This window comes from Chrysemys picta, unplaced genomic scaffold, assembly GCF_011386835.1.
Source record: "Chrysemys picta bellii isolate R12L10 unplaced genomic scaffold, ASM1138683v2 scaf156, whole genome shotgun sequence".
In the NCBI taxonomy this organism is placed as follows: domain Eukaryota; kingdom Metazoa; phylum Chordata; order Testudines; family Emydidae; genus Chrysemys; species Chrysemys picta.
The window spans coordinates 77,214-94,185 of record NW_027052863.1 but is presented as its reverse complement, the minus strand read 5'-3'; the positions used below and the strand labels follow the sequence as shown (position 1 = coordinate 94,185).

The window sequence follows — 16,972 nt, the reverse complement described above, 5'->3', positions numbered from 1 at the left end:
TTGGTTTGTATAGTTTAGCTTTTCTCCTCCATCAAAGCCAGAAGATAGAATTTCAATATTGAACTTAATGTAAAAACATTTAGCAGCTGTTTTATCTCCCAAAGGGAGGAAAAGGAGAATGACAGCGAACAGGTGAAATTTTCTAGTGTTGATACATGTGAACACCTTGTCACATCTTACAAAGAACAATTCGTGCTGCAAGAACATTGAAAATGTTTTACAGTGTCACACACATTAAGAAGTTGAGCCTGGGTTATTGTGACCTTTTAGCCAGATGCCAATCATCTCTACCCTCACTACAGACACCAGTTAAAGGAACTTCAAACTTCTAGCTACATTTCTACCAATAGAAGTAGCAAGTGTCATTAAGAAGCTAAGTTGGTTGCAGCATGAGACTAGTACTCCTCCATCCCAAACATGTCACCTCTAAAACACACTTGCTGTCCGCCACTCTAAGGAAAGGAAGACCCAATAAATTTCTTAATTGTGTAATAAGTTTGAACAGTAACTGTACAAGACAATAAAAGCCACAGAGACTCAGTGTACTGTAGTATGATTCTACAACTACCCCACCTCCCCAAAAAGATTCTGTGCACCCAAAACCATTACAAAGTCACTTCTAAGTTTCAGTTCTCTGAAAACCTGAAGACATACTAACAAAACACTCAGATAGTTTTAACTAGACAAAAGGTCCTTGATTAATGATCCCACCCCACTGCGTGAATGTCTTCAATTCCCATTAAGGAAGTTTAACTGCGCTTCGTATGCCAACGCTTAACATTTAGAATGGGACTGGGAAAATACTTATTTTGTACATTCCCTGTAGGATGCCAATATGAAGCATTTTGGATTAAATGAGTAGTCTTCCCAAAGGTTAGTCTAGTTAAATAGGTCACTGCACTGACTCAGGGAGAGAGGGGAGGGGGAAAAAGCACAACAGAACTAAGAACGGCCATACTGGGTCAGACCAATGGTCCGCCTAGCCCAGTATCCTGTCTTCCAACAGTTGCTAGTGCCAAAGTCTTCAGAGAGAATGAACAAAACAGGGCAACTTTCAAGTGATCCATCCCCTGTTGTCCAGTCCCAGCTTCTGGCAGTTGGAGGCTTAGGGATATCTAAGGGCAAGAGGTTACATTCCCAGACCTTCCTGGCTAATAGCCATTTCTGGATCTATACTCCATGAACATATCTAATTCTTTTTTTAAACAAGCCCCGGTATACCTTTAGCATTCAAAAAAGCCTTGGCAATGAGTTCCACAGGTTGGCTGTGCGTTGTGTGAAGAAGTATTTCCTTGTTTGTTTTAAACGTGCTCCCTATTAATGTCACTGGGTGACCCCTGGTTCTTTTGTTGTGTGAAAGGGTAAATAACACTTCCTTATTAAATTTTCTCCACACCAGTCAACATTTGATAGACCTCTGTCATATTCTCCTTAGTTGTCTCTTTTCTAAGCTTAACAGTCACAGTCTCTCTCCCCGCCCATCGGGAAGCTGTTCCATACCCCTATTCATTTTTGTTGCCCTTCTCTATACCTGTTTCAATTCTAATATATATTTTTTGAGATATGGCAACCAGAAACGAACACAATATTTAAGGCGTGGGCGTACCATGGATTTATATAGTGGCACTGTGATATTTTCTGTCTTATCTATTCCTTTCCTAATGGTTCCTAACATTCTATTGGCTTTTTTGACTGCTGCTGTAGTTTGAGCAGATGTTTTCAGAGAACTATCCTTAATGACTCCAAGATCTCTTTCTTGAGTGGTAACAGCTAATTTAGAACCATCATTTTGTATGTATAGCTCGGATTATGTTTTCCAATGTTCATTACTTTGAATTAACAACAATGAATTTCATCTGCCCTTTTGTTGCCTAGTCTCCCAGTTTTGCAAGATCCCTTTGCAACTCTTCTCAGGCAGCTTTAGACTTAACTGTCTTAAATAATTTTGTATCATCTGCAAACTTTGCCACCTCACTGTTTACCCCCCTTTCCAGATCATTTATGAGAATGTTAAATGGCATTGGTCCCAGGACAGATCCTTGGGAGACCCTGCTATTTACCTCTCTCCACTATGAGAGCTGACCATTTATTCCTACCCTTTGTTTCCTATCTTTTAACCAGTTACTGAGCCAGGAAAGGACCTTCCCTCTTATCCCACAACTGTTTACTTTGCTTAAGAGCCTTTGGTGAAGGACCCTGTCAAAGGCTCTTTGAAAGTCCAAGTGCACTATATCAATGGGATCCCCCTTGTCCACAAGCTTGTTGACACCCTGGAAGAATTCTAATAGATTGGGGAGGTATGGATTTCCCTTTACAAAAGCCATGTTGACTCTTCCCCAACATAGAGTGTTCATCTATTGTTGAAACTATAGTGAACAACAGACTATCAAACTGCCTGGTATTGAAGTTAGGCTTTTCAGCTTGTAATTGCCACATCACTCTGCAGTAGTTTTTAAAAATTGGGCTTACATTAGTTATCCTCCGAGAGTCCTCGGGTACAAGGGGCTGATTTTAGGGATAGGTTACATACCACAGTTAGTAGATCTGCAATTTCATATTTGAATTCATTCACAACTCTTGGCTGAATACCATCTGGTCCTGGCGACTTATTACAGTTTAATATATCAAGCTGTTTCAAAACCTCCTCTACTGACACCTCAATCTGGGACAGTTCCTCAGATCTGTCACTTTAAAATGGTTCAGGTGTGAGAATCTCCCTCACATCCTCTGCAGTGAAAACGGATTAATAGAATTTGTTTAGCTTTTCCACAGTGGTTTTGTCTTCCTTGAGCGCTCTTTTAGCGCTTCTTCATCCAGTGATCCCCACTAATTGTCTGGCAGGCTTTCTGCTTTTGATGGATGTCCTCGGGAGCCCAAAAAAAAAAAAATCTTACAGCATTATAGGTGAAACCGCGCTATATCAAACTTGCTTTGATCTGCCAGAGTGCGCAGTCCCGCCCCCCCCAGAGCACTGCTTTACCACGTTCTATCTGAATTCATGTTATATCGGGTCGCGTTATATCGGGGTAGCGGTATACTTGACTTGCCAGAGTTTATGCTCCTTTCTACTTTCCTCAGTACAATTTGACTTCCAATTTTTAAAGGACGTCTTTTTGCCTTTAACTGCCTCTTTTACTTTGTTGGTTAGCCATGGTGGCGTTTTTTTAAAAATTTGGGATATACATTTAGCTTGAAGGCAATTCATTCTTGTGACTGTTCCTTTTAATTTATGTTCAATTAGCATCATCATTTTTGTGTAGTTCGCCTTTCTGAAGTTAAATGCTATTGTGGTGGGTTTCATTAGTATTTTGCCCCTACAAGGGGGAATTTAATTATGTGATGGTCGCTTTTAATAAGCGGTTCAGCTACAGTCACCTCTTGGATCAGCTCCTGTGCTGCACTTAGGACTCTCCCCTTGTGGGTTCCAGGAGCGACTGCTCTAAGAAGCAGTAATGAATGATGTCTAGAAATTTTATTTCGTGTCCTTCTATCTTGCATCCCTTCCTCAAGTGACATATATCCAATCAATATGGGGATAGTTGAAATCCCACATTAATGTTGGGGTTTCTGTTTTTGTAGCCTGTCTAATCTCCCTGAGCATTTCACAATCACCATACTGGTCAGGTGGTCAGTAGTATATTCCTTCCGCTATATTCTAATTATTTAAGCATGGAATTTCTATCCACAGAGATTCAATGATCTAGTTTGATTAATTTAAGATTTTTGCTACGTTTGACTCTATGATTTCTTTCACAGGTAATGCCACTCCCCCCTGAGTATGATCTATTCTGTCATTCCCACATATTTTGTACCCTGGAATCACCATGTCCCATTGAGTATCATCATTTCACCAAGTTTCTGTGATGCCTATTATATCAATATTCTCATTCACAACCAGGCACTCAAGTTCACCCATCTTAGTATTTAGACTTCTAGCATTTGTGAATAAGCAATTATAAAGTTTGTCAATATTTAGTTGTCTGCCTTCATGTGATGTAATTGAAGGAGATTCATTTGACTGTTTCGCTTCATTTCCCATCTGTACTTTATCAGTTTCTATCCTCTCCTCTTTTCTAGAGTATTCCCTTTAATAAATCCTCCCTTAAGGGATGTCTTTGTCCCAACAGTGTGCTCCTCCACTCCTGCTTTCCCCCAGCCCTTAGTTTAAAAAGTGCTCTACAAACTTTTTAATTTTACATGCCAGCAACCTGATTCCATTTTGGTTTAGGTGGAGCCAACCCTTCCTGTATAGGCACCTCCTTTCCCAAAAGGTTCCCCAGTTCCTGACAAACTTAAATCCCTCCTCTGAATACCTGTCTTATCCACACATTGAGACCCTGCAGTTGTTTGTGTGTCTAACTGGTCCTGCAGATGGAACTGGGAGCATTGCAGAAAACGCTACAATAGAGGTCCTGGACTTTAATCTCTTACCTAGCAGATTAAATTTGGCCTCCAGCACCTCTTTCCTACCTTTCCCTATTATCGGTGCCTACATGTACCACAACCACTGGCTTCTCTCCAGCATTGCCCATATGTCTATATAGATGTCTCAAGAGGTCTGCACCCACCAGACAATTCACCGTGTGGCTCTCCTCATCATCACAAACCCAACTATCTAATATTTCTAATAATTTAATCCCCCATGATTATTAACTGTCTCTTCCTAATAACTGGAGTTCCTTCCCCTAGATGGGTATCCTCAGTGCAAGAGGATATCATGACATCTGGAAGGAGGGTCCCAACTATGCGATCATTTCCCTGCGCTACAGCTTCATGTTCTCCTTCCCCAACACTGTCATCCTCAACTGTGTCCCTGAAAGTTTCATCTGTCTACCTCTGTCTCCCTTAGTTCCTCCAGCTTAGCTACTCTGGTCTCAAGGGCCTGTACTCAGTCTCTGAGGTTCATGAGCTGATTGCACCAAATGTACATATTTGCCATGTGCCCACAGGCAGGTAATCGATCATAAATGCTGCATTCAATACAACAAACTGGATAGCCCCCAGTCTGCTGCTGGACTTCTGCCCGAGTTATTTTTACTCTTGCAGGGGTTTTTGTTTGTTCGTGCTACGATTTGTTTGTTTGTTTGTTTTGGGGGGGCATCACTGGCCTAAGTTTAGAGTATGTTTGTTAGGTCTATCTGGCTCTCACACTCCTTCTCTAAACTCCCCTGTTTCCTAGCTCCTCTGGGTGCTTAGAAGCTGGTTTTTTAAACCCCTGTTGTCCATGATTTAGCCCCGCCCCCAAGGATAGCAGACTAGAGCCTCATTAGGAAGCTTTCAGCCTAGCCTAGCAGGAATCTAGGCTCAGCACACAGCCCCCCAAAAGAGACCACACTATAAAATTCAATCAAGCAGGCACATGGCAAGAAAGCACATAACAAAAAACTAAGACAACAAACTCACTCCAAGGATCACATAGTTGCTCCTCTTTCACGTGGAGCACTCCTTCACAAAACTCCCATTTGCTGCTCCTGTTTGCTAGCTAACTGTCATGTATTGCTTCTAGCCCAATCAGGTAGTGCATGGGTGCAGACCCTGGACTTTCAAAAGACCTATTTTTGCCTCAACTGAGAGTACAAAGACATCTGCAACCAACTAAATTATTCCAAATACTCAAATATGTGCTTATTCCTTTCATGCAAAAGGTACCCCTGAAAAAAGGGAGGCAACTATAGAAGAGTCAGATTAATAATACAAATTAAAAATACCTCCAAAATATTGGATCTGTGCCCAAGCTGGCTCACTGAAGCAGTTTATCTGGTTTTCTGGCTTAGATAAGGAGTCACCATGGGAACTATAAAATGAAGAGGGACTAAAAGGGGGAAATAAAATTTATAAAGCGACAATGAAATTCTCTTCAGCATAACAGACTGATTTGATTTTTTTTCATTTCTATAACAGCTCTGTCACTTTAACAATCTGATAGATCCATAGGAATTGTGTTACAGGAACCACAAGAACCCTCGCACAACCATTTTCCTATTATCAGTTGCTCCAAGCAGGGTTTGTTCAATTAACTAACACCACTGTGGGGAGGGGGAAGCAGATTTGAATGCAAGCCACAGTGGAAGTCTATATTTAAAAACATTTGGACAAAGAAAGCTACATAGACAGTAACAGGCATGCTTGAATTTGAAAACGAGGACTTCCTGCCCCTTTCAGGACCCTGCAAACACTGGAAGTTCAGCACTAAGACCTTGTCTACCTGGAAAAGTTTTAGCAGTTATATTGGTAAAACCACCACCCCAGACACTTCCTATTACAGTATACGAGTGGCTTTTTTTTTTTTTTTTAATTTAGCTTAAGTCCCTACCCAAGCAACAAGAGCTAAACCGAAAAAAGCAACTATTACACATACAGGGATTACACCAATACAACTATATCAGCTTAAATACACATCCTAACTTATACTGGTATGAATCTCACATGTAGACAAGCCCTAAATGTGACAGAACGGTAGCTCTTCAAATATTCTGTTGCAATCTTTACATAGATTTTTGTATATATTGCCATAGTCAGCCAACTGAAAATATGCACTGCATTCTGCAGAAGTTTTTTTTTTTTCAAAGTAACAAGGGAAATATCCTGGAGCAAATTTTTTTTTTTTTATCACCACCATTTAAAGAAGCAGCAAAAACAGGTAAAGATAATTAGAAAAACGTGTGCCATCATGGTAAATGTTACAACTGTAGTGGTTTTTAGCTAGCAAAATCTTAACTACCGGTACTCATTCTCTGCAACTAAAAAGCCAAAGAAGGAAGTCTCAAATATGCTTAGTCAGTCTCAAGTGAAGGGCTCTGGTTTTCACTATGTTAGATATTAATTCATTTTTTCTGCATAAAAAGGTTTATTGGGGGACTTCTAATCTTTAAAGAGCTGGACAAAATTAATTCTCAGAGCACCCACCTGAGGCATTAGCCACATTCTATAGGCGAAGAGAGGCAGATAAATTAAATGACTTGCCTAAGGCCACTCAGTAATTTAAGATCAGAGTTGAGATTAGATTTCAGGGGGTTCTGTCTCCCAGGCCTAGTCTCCCTCCAGTGATCCATACTGTCTCTTATTTTTGCATCTTTTACTTTTAATTGTTAGTCCAAGATAAAAAGACCAGCATTTGCAAATTAAGAGATTGAGATATGAAATATAACAACTCCAAGTAGAGCAATAAGTAAATCAGACTAGAACCTTGAAATTTGACAGATTGTACCCAACATAATTTGATAAGAGATGTGATTTTTCAAAGGCAGCTCTGGGGGTAAACTTGCTCTGGGGGTCTACAGTGCAGCAGCAATGTGTACCTCACTGATTGATCCCAAGATATCATTTGTTTGTGGCAACAGTTTCAGTAAAAGGTTCTTGTCCTGTCCTCCTAGCTGGAGGAAAGATGCAGTAGTTCTCTTTGAGAAGGAGGGAGTAGGAATACCAGATATATAATAAAGATGTGACACTTATTCAGATACCCGAGGCCCAACATCATCACAAGAGGAGAAAATGCATGATGAGGACCTGAGATTAACAACCACCACTGTATCCTTTTTATTTATATTTGTTGCAATGAGCCGTATTCTGATTCTATGTACAGTGACATAGAAGAAAAGGCCTTGTGCTCAAAGAGTGCATCATAATGTGCCCATTGAATTCAGATATAGCGAACCTTGATTTAGAGAGAAGTCGGCCAGTGAAAAAAGAAAATTGATTTCAAGACAAAAGAGTCACTGAAACTTGAGATGTCTATTAAATACCTGTTTTATTGCATAATGAATTCCAGCATACAATATTTAAATCAGATCAAGATTAAACCTTAAATTTTCTGAAGAAGGGAACTTTCAGAATTCTGCATGACCTACCTTTAGATCAATGTCACAGCTCCGATCTCAGCTGAAATTGCTATTTCCCAACGTCGTAAAACACACCCTCTAAGATAGTTAAGAGTACAAAGCCAAGATCCTGTGCCAATTGCTTTTAGATACCTAAAAGGGAAAACAGTATACATTTAGTCATACAATTGTACACAAGAGGCCCTTGATTGTTACTTCTTATAGTACTAAAAAATTATATCTGAAGGTTTTTCCCCCTCCAAAGTATGCACAAAACCAGTCAGAATCTACAGGTATACAGTGACTCAAGTTGTGTGGGAAATGATTTTGCCATCCCGGGAAATTTTTTAATATTGCAAAAAGTTTTCCCTTTCCAAATTGGGACAAGATCAAAATCTTGAAAAATTTTAAACTGAAACTAAAAAAACCCCACAGTTCGTTCAAACATTATTTCATTTAAATACTTTTGAAATGTTTTGTTTGACTTTTATTATTATTTAAATTTCACTACAAATTAAATTTCAAAACAAAAGGTATTTCAAACGAAAAGATGGAACTTCTGCTTTGAAAGTGCCCAAAAAGGACAGAACACCAAACATTGAAAAACTTTTGACATGGAAATGTTTAGTTGAAGAATTCCCAACCAGCTCTACTTATGACAACTGTTCATCTGGTCATCTGCATCGTAGTAAACTGAGTGCTCAACAGCATGCAGTCTTCATATGCGACCAGTCGACTTTGGTACAAGGAACTTGTTAAATAAAGTTGCTAAAAATATTTGGCCCTGCCTGAATACTGTAATAGTACATTTCTGTTCTAAAACTCATACTAACTAAAGGACTGAGTTTAGGTTACATCACTAAACTGAACAGCATGGGTATCAGTTTCTAAATAATAACCGGCCTCCTGCGCAGGAGGAAGCATGTGCAGTCAGACTATAACATGGAAACATTATTAGTATTAATTAATAAATAACAATAATAAATAATAATAGCTAAAATTACTTGATTTTAACTGACTGAAGATTTATGAATTAATAACCAATGCAGATTCAAATACATAAAGAAGGGCGAGGGGATGAGAAGTGGAAGAGTTAAAACTACAAAAAGGGAAAAAAATGCTGCATAATTTTCCTATTGAGTGAAACAGTGCAAGCAATACTGGTACAGGTTAGTCTTTTCCCATGTGTGTTAATTAAACATGAAACCAAAGCTCTTTCCTCCCACCCCCAACTGGGACAAGCTCAAATAAGGCAACTTCAAAATAATTAATGCCCAGTACGAAACAGTTACCTTTAGTTTCACAATTGAGATTACATTGTAACACAACACAGTTTTCTTTTGCATAATTTTATTATTGATACAACACTCGTCATACGAGTCCACAATAATAAAAGAAAGAAAATTTGTCACAGAAGTATGAAATAAAGGAAGACCTACACACAGTCAGTCTTGGTACTAAGTCTAGCTGGGGACCTTAGCAAAGCCACATAACCTTCTTGGTGACATAGTTCAGTCTTAAAAGAACTAGTCAACGTTAGTACCATTATCAGTTAATATAGTGAACTACTGAAGCAGCTGTTCACATAACCCTGCTTACAAAAAAAGAAAGAACAACACTGCAAGACAGAGTGGACAGACAGGAACTTTGTTGGCCAAGTTTATATACTGCTAAACATCACTGGACTCCCAGAGCAGAGAGATGTCTTAGGGCTTTCAACACTTAAAATGCTACAGCAGCACAGCTGCACCACTACAGTTGCAATGCTTCAGTTGTAAACACCGCTTACACTGACAAGAGGGTTCTCCCGTTGGTGTAGGTAATGCACGTCCCTGAGAGGCAGTAGCTAGGTCAACGGAAGAATTCTTCCATTTACTCAGCTCTGTCTACATGGGGATTTAGGTCATCTTAATGCCACTCAGAGGTATGGATTTTTCATGTCCCTGACCAACATAGTTAAACTGACCTAATTTTCTAGTGTAGACCAGGCATTAGTCTGGTCATCCCATCATCATAGCTTCAGCCTGGGCTTCTTACAGCACAAGAAGTCAAAGTCACAACTGCACCAGGAAGCTCTAGACAAACAATATATCCAGACCATCTCTCTTTAGGGCTAGTGGGGAAGAAGATCAAGATAATTCCAAAAAGAAACCCTGAGATCATAAGCTCACAGATGCTATGTTACTTGTACATACTTGAATGATAGCCAAATACCAGCCCCACTGTTGAATTTTTCTGAAACTCAACCTATTATCTTTGTTGTTAAGTGTGTTGATCGGAAAAGTCAATATAAAAAGCATTGTGGTAATTTCTGCAAGGTAACTGTTTTTTAAAAGATAAAATGATACGGCTGAGAAAATACCAACAACTTTCTTTTCATTTTACTGACCATACACACACGCCCCCACTATAAGCAAAAGAACCCTTTAAAACAGCTGCTTAATTTCATGGTCAAGATATTTGGTTTGTAGAACTTGAAGGTATTCAAGGCAAAGATAAAACACAGTCACATCATCCCCTTATGGAAAGACCATGGAAAAGTCTATGTTTGGATGTATGTTGGCTGGACAAATGAACGTACTTAATCATTATTCAACACCACCACTCACAAAGCAAGTACCGGTAATTGTTTCCTCAAATTGTTTCCACAGTCTCTATCGCTTTTAACAGAAAACAAAATTACCAAGGTACCAAATTTAACCTTAAACTGACAATGTCCACTACTAACAGTAAATTAATGCAAAAAGCTAGGTTAATGCAACAGTTAAGTATCTACATCAGAAAATGTCTAGCTAAAGTTGTATGTTCATCATAGCATCTTGTAATTTTTTCTTCATTCTTGCATGCTTACATTACTTTTGTTGTCATAATTGACCATTATATCTTTGTTGACTTAGGTCCACATGGAGCTCCTTGTAGGATCAGGGTCTCAGACTTTTTATATGATCAGGAACATCTCTAAACTAGGTATTTTAATAACTTTATCAGACTACCACAGAAACACACAATGAGCTGTACTAAAAATGTTAGTAAGTATAAAAATAAAAAAGTAATAAAATTAATAAAATAAAACATTTATGATTTTTGTTTTACCATGTTACTTGTGTAAAATGGTCATGGTGTATACGTCATGTACCCTAGTTTCAAAGGGTCTTAATAAAATTAAAATATTATATTCTCCTAGTGTTTGATGCATTGACTTTATTGTTGACAGTTTCTATAATAAGTGAGAACGTGTTTATAGGGTTAGAATGAAATCTGTTCTGAATGGCAGAAATTCTCCTGGTACTTTTTCACAATGGTTTAGCATACTGTGTCTAAGAGAGAGTTATTTTAGTCCACATGCAAAGTTATCTGTAATTTTTCAAGTAAATCATGCCAGTAGCAGCCTTAACTGAATTGCCTTACTTCTATTTGTCTCAAAACCTTAAAAAAAAATAAAAAAAAATTGGTCCCTGAGTGCTCCTATTATAAGTACCTACATGCCAAGTAGGTCCAGCGGTTAGGGTTCTAGCCTAGGACTTTGGGAAACCTGGGTTCAAGTCCCTGCTCTGCACAGATTTCCTGTGGGAGTTTAACTAAGGGCTAGCCTACACTAGAAGTGCTGTAGCTCATCTCGTGAAGATGTTCTATGCCGACAGCATAATAAATCCACCTGCGAGAGAGGTGGTAGCAGCTCGACCACCGACATAGCCCTGTCCGTACCAGTGCTTAGGTTGATGTAATTTATGTTGGTCAGAGGGGTGGCTTATTCACACCCCTGAGCAACGCAAGTTATACCGAAATTAAGTGATAGCGTAGACCTAGCCTTAATCTCTATGCCATGGTTCCCCATCTGTAAAACAGGGATAATACTTCTGTACCTCACAGGTGTCTCAAAGATAAATACACTGAAGATTGTGAGGTGCTCAAATATTATCATAATGAAAGCCATATAAGTATCTTAGATTAAAAAATCTATTAGATACATTTTTAAATTTGAGACATAAAATCTATCCAAAAGTTTATTTCAAGTCTAGAAACTTCTTCACTCTCTGAAACCGGAGGTGTCCGAGAACCCACCATACCTATTACAGTTGACAGTAATTTATGGCTGTGAAAGTAATAAAAGACTTGAAGGGGGATTTTTAAAATCACATCTTCAATTTCAGCCTTGCCCTTCAGCACAGTTGTAATTTGAGATATACTATGCCCCTAACATTCCAGGTGAATTGAAGTTTTATGTGAACAGTTCCCATGCTTAATCTGCTTTGTCTAGTCTCACTGTTGATATTCCATCCCCTAACTAGAAATTTAATCAGGTACAAACATTTAACTATCAAACGATTTAAAGATACAGACAAATGCAGACTTTCCACATTTTCCAGTCCAGAAAAAAAATATTTTATGGCAAAAATAAATTAAAGTTTTTGATACAGTAAAGAGATGCAAAGTTAAATATGACATTACCATGGAATCCCTAGAGAAGTTTTTAAGGGTGAAAAGGATCTTTTAATTATGTTGGTGTCATGAGATTCTATGTACGTTGGATTTATAGTTTGAGTACACACAATTCTAAATGCAAAGAGGTTCAAATAGCTCCATGTCCATCTTTCTGAAAGTATTGTTTTTTAAAGTCCACTTATTGTTGGGACAAGTATGAGTAATAGGAAGATGATGGTACTGCGGATACAGTTAGATGCCCTTCATCTTAGACAAGACACTTACCAACATTCTATTCAAACTCATCTGAGTGGTGAGCTTCCTACTTTGGGAATAGGGAGTGACAGGCATAGCACTAGCTGTGGCACCAGATACTTTAGAAATTAGCCCCATACTACAGTCAATAAGAGTGCATTCGTCTACTCTTGAGGTGCCAATGGCATAGAGGACTATTATGAAGTCCACATTAGAAGTGTGTTTGCAACCTCCTTGCCAATCTTAGATCAAGAATAAAAGCACTGGAAGTCTATATTGATTCTTGACAATCCAGGAGCAGCAATGACCTTGATTTCATAAATGTTATTTATGGCTAAAGATAAGAAAGCTCTCTTTGCTTAAATGCATGCTTAGCTAGGAATATAAATATTTTCTGACACAAGCGAGTAAAACTCATTCCATTAGGGCCAAAACTTCCTTCCCTACCATTTCACCTGCACATGGTGACCACTGACAAAAGTTATGAGAATAGAGGCAAGATGCATCCAGGTACTAACAATTTCAGCAAAGATTCACGAGTGTTCTGATTAATTGGTGCTCTACAATATTCAAGTCACACTTGAGTATTGCATATGCTGATTCTGTGCAAGACATAATTATGATCAAATCTGTTTTCTCTATTGTGTTGAATTAGTCTGATTTTATGGAAAACAATTGCCATCAATATTCTTTAGAGCAGCAGATCACGAGTAAACAGCTCTTATTTGGGCATGAAAGACAGAGAAAGACACACAGCTATACCTGGGTATCTGCGAGTGTATTAGAAATATTTCACTTTCTATATGTGCCTATGTTTTCTAACCACACAAGGTTATAAAATATATGACGTGCGGCAAGACCTGTGCCCAGAGAGTAAACGTAGTAGAGCGGAGGGCTGATTTACTTCCATTTTCAGTCTCAGGATGAACATGCCAGTCTACCATTGCATTTGGCATTTTTAAGTTTAGATTAGTCACTTTTCCAGCAGACAGTAACCTAGTGGATCAGACACTCAATAGCTCTGCTAGCCTGGGCACATTGTGCCCATGATGGGCTCCTTCCGTCCTTCCATTCCCCTCATGGGCACAGTGTGCTCAGGCTACAACTGCTCTCTGTTCTGTTCTCCCCTCCCCCCGGTGGACAATCTGTGTGGCTCCTCCATTTCCCCCTTCCCATCTCTCTTACCCCCCACCCCCATACACAGTGACCCTGATATCTCCCATTTTCATCTCATTTCACCCACCTCTGGTTCCATGCCATTCCTGGGGACCCTGCTTTTCTCTATCCATCTCCACTTCCCACCCCCTTCATCTGCACCTCCCCCAACTCCAGCTCCCCACTGCTACATCTGTCTACCCATCCACCCCTGGGCTGCCTGCTTTCTTCATCATCATCATCACCACCATTCCCCCTGCTCCCACTCCTTTGCAGGTTCCAGCTCTGTTCCCTTTGGGATCCTGCTTCCACTGACAACACTTTCCCCCTCCGGATCCCTGCTCATATTACTCTCCCTCCCAGTAAGGCTTTCCTATTTCCGTTAGAGTCTAGGCTACGGACAATATCTCCACACAGGAAGTTAAGCTGCTGCCTCTGGTATGTGTAGGCAGCAGCAGGGGGCAGCAGAAAGAGTCCTCTGCTTGCAGCACAAGGCTGCCTTGGCCCCCCAATTTTCCTGTCAATCAGGCTTTTCTGTGTTCCGATTTCCACGAAAAATTAATAAGGTTGTGCCCATTGATGCCTAGAAATTTCCCTGACATTTCTGAATTGGTCAGACGCAGCATGACAGGCAAACAGGAGTCAGTGAGTTGAGCGTTAGACCACGCTTCACCCGGCTAGTAATTAAATTTCACTTGCCCAGATTAGATTTCTGTAGTCTAGGGATGTGTGGAAAAAAGGATTTTTCCTAGCTTGACCCTATCTCGTGGCTAATAGAAACTTACTCTTCTCAGATGGAATGTTTATCATTACCAGCTACATTTCTGATGACCATCACCATAGTTTTGGATACTTAGTCATTCATTTTACCTACACAAGATCAAAACAGACATCTCACTGGCCAAGCTTGCAAAGGCCTAATATTCAATTCAATGGCATTTCAGTGTTTGTCTGCCTGTAACACCATACCTTTTGAATGCCGCAGCCAATCAGTTCCCAAATTTCAGGCAACGTTACAGGCATCAATGAGCAGAACCCTATTGATTTGGGGGAAAATGGGAGACACATGGAGTCCTTGACATCAGAGTACTACAGCCAGGGGCTCAAGCACCTCTGCAGTTGTCTACAGAATAAACAACTGGTTGATGACCCCTATGGCTTCCAGAATAACAATATTCCTATATCATCTCGCTCTGCCTAGCCTCCCAAAGTGGACACCCTGAATGATTTCTCCCCCGGACAGAAAATATAATAATGGGTTGGAGGAGTGCACACAGCCTCTGGTATGGTGGAGAATAGGGAACCCTGCTATGGGGAGGGGAGGGGGACAGGATAATGGGGAGCACACAAACTATGGGAGGAGGGAAGCATGAAGGAAAAAGGGGAGAATATGGGTGCACAAAGAGCCCCTGCCATGTAGGGGGAGAATGGGAAACCCTGGAATGGATGAGGGGGGCATGGGGGACACTCAGAACCCTGATGGAGGGGAGATTGGGGGAACCTGGTACAGGGGATACGGAGAACATCCCCTGCCATGGGGAGAAAGCGGCGGCATAGGGGTGCTAGTATGGGGGAGAGTTGTGGACCTCTGTATGGGAGGAAAGGGTAATGGGGGGACACAGAGTCACAGACAGAGGTGAGATTGAGGGTAGTTGCAGGGAGTCCCTAGAAAAAGGGGGTGGGGGAATGAGAGATTGGCTCACAGGGAGTTTGTGGGGTAGTACGGAAGAATACAAAGAGCCCATCCTATGTGTAATAAGATCAGTCTACCCAACCCATGAAGCATGCAAACCTGCGACCCTAAGAGCACTCCAGTGCCAATTGGTACACTGTTGTCATGATATATACAAAAAAGCTCGCATGTAATAAATCACTGCTGGAAAACTAATAATTCACTGATCATTAATATTCTTGCATGATGTATGAACAGTAAACTCACAAAGGGCGTTATAGAGATGTGCTGCAAATAGGTTATTAAAACGTATTTACCAAGCCGTGCCTACCCCTGTTCCAAACAAAGGACTGTGTCTCTGATGTGAATTAAGCAAGATGTGACCAAAGAGAAAGAAAAGCGCATTTACATGCAAGATAAATAAAGTCATCAAGAGAGCAAGTGGGGAAAAATGACTAACTATCTTGATGGGGGAGGGAGACTGCATCTTCCAGAAGCCTTCCTGCCTCTTGAAGCAGGGCCACTAAACTCTGGGAAGATATAAGGAGAGAGAAAAAGCCATTTTGGGCATCCATCACTTGAGGGACTAAAGGGGCCAGAGCTCTTCAAATCACAGAATGATTGATCCTTCAACTAAGGGGACTGAATATAGGTGAGAAACCTGTTTAGGAAAAGATTGTAACTTGCTGAAATTCAGTTTTAGTGTTAGATGCATATTTTTGCTTTTGTTTGTAACCTTTTCTATCCTTATTCCTTATACTTGTTGTCACTTAAACCTACAACATTCTGTTTAATAAATTTGTTTTACTTTTACTGTAAGCCAGTTCAGTACTTTGATTGAAATAAGAGCGTTTGACAAACCCCAGCAAAATTAATGAGTTGCTGTTTACTGTCTCTTTAAAGGAGCAGCAAATGTAACTTCTAAGAGTGTTCCAGGAGAGGGCTGGACACAACAGGGCAGATGGTTTTGGGGAAACCAGGACTGAGGGATGGGGTCATGCTGCAAAAAGCAACTGGATGGTGGAAGCCAGGATGTGACCTACATCCTTGTAAGGCTGACTGTTGGTGTCCTGGCTGTGAGCCACAGTAGCATAGCATTTAAGGTATCCAGAATTGCAGGGCAGGTGGTGAAAACCCCTTAGTGGTCTGGTTGAACGCCAAAGCATCACAGACCCCCTCTCTAAACTTGAATAAAGACTGTTAATCTTGGTTTTTTTAGCATATGGTTGTGGAATTAATACTTTCTCTAGTCTAAAGAAAGACTGAGGGCTCCGCTGTTGGCTTCATATTGCCCTTCTATAGGACAGATGGGAGGGGTTCAACAGTTAGGTGTGAAGTAGCACTTAATATATTAAGAGCTGTTCAGGATTTTATCCCATGTGCATCTTATCTAAGTAGCCTCTTTCCCTAAGAGTGAAATTTACTATATGTCATCAATGACTAAAGTGTAACTCAGATAGTTTTCAGATCCTCATTATTATTTCTACAAAATATCTCAAATATATTTTAGTCAAACTGATTAAAGTGAAATATTTAGCTTTTATAATAAAGTTTCCTCACTCCTCAGATATTTAACCGTTCATTTTGCATAATTCCATGTAATTTCAAAGCTGTGTCAGAGATAGCAAGCTAAAGTAAAAATAGCATTAAC

General features: G+C 40.0%; 1 long non-coding RNA gene across 1 annotated transcript in view; it reads right to left on the bottom strand.

The window, feature by feature from the left end:
- Window positions 1–455: 455 nt before the first annotated feature.
- LOC135978181 (uncharacterized) overlaps window positions 456–16,972 on the bottom strand; it is a 29,490-nt gene continuing 12,973 nt past the window's right edge. Inside the window, exons 2-4 of the long non-coding RNA XR_010595598.1 lie at window positions 7,848–7,970; window positions 5,709–5,812; window positions 456–2,864 (exon numbers count right to left, since the gene is read on the bottom strand). This is a non-coding gene — a long non-coding RNA (uncharacterized LOC135978181). The remainder of the gene's footprint in view (window positions 2,865–5,708; window positions 5,813–7,847; window positions 7,971–16,972) is intronic.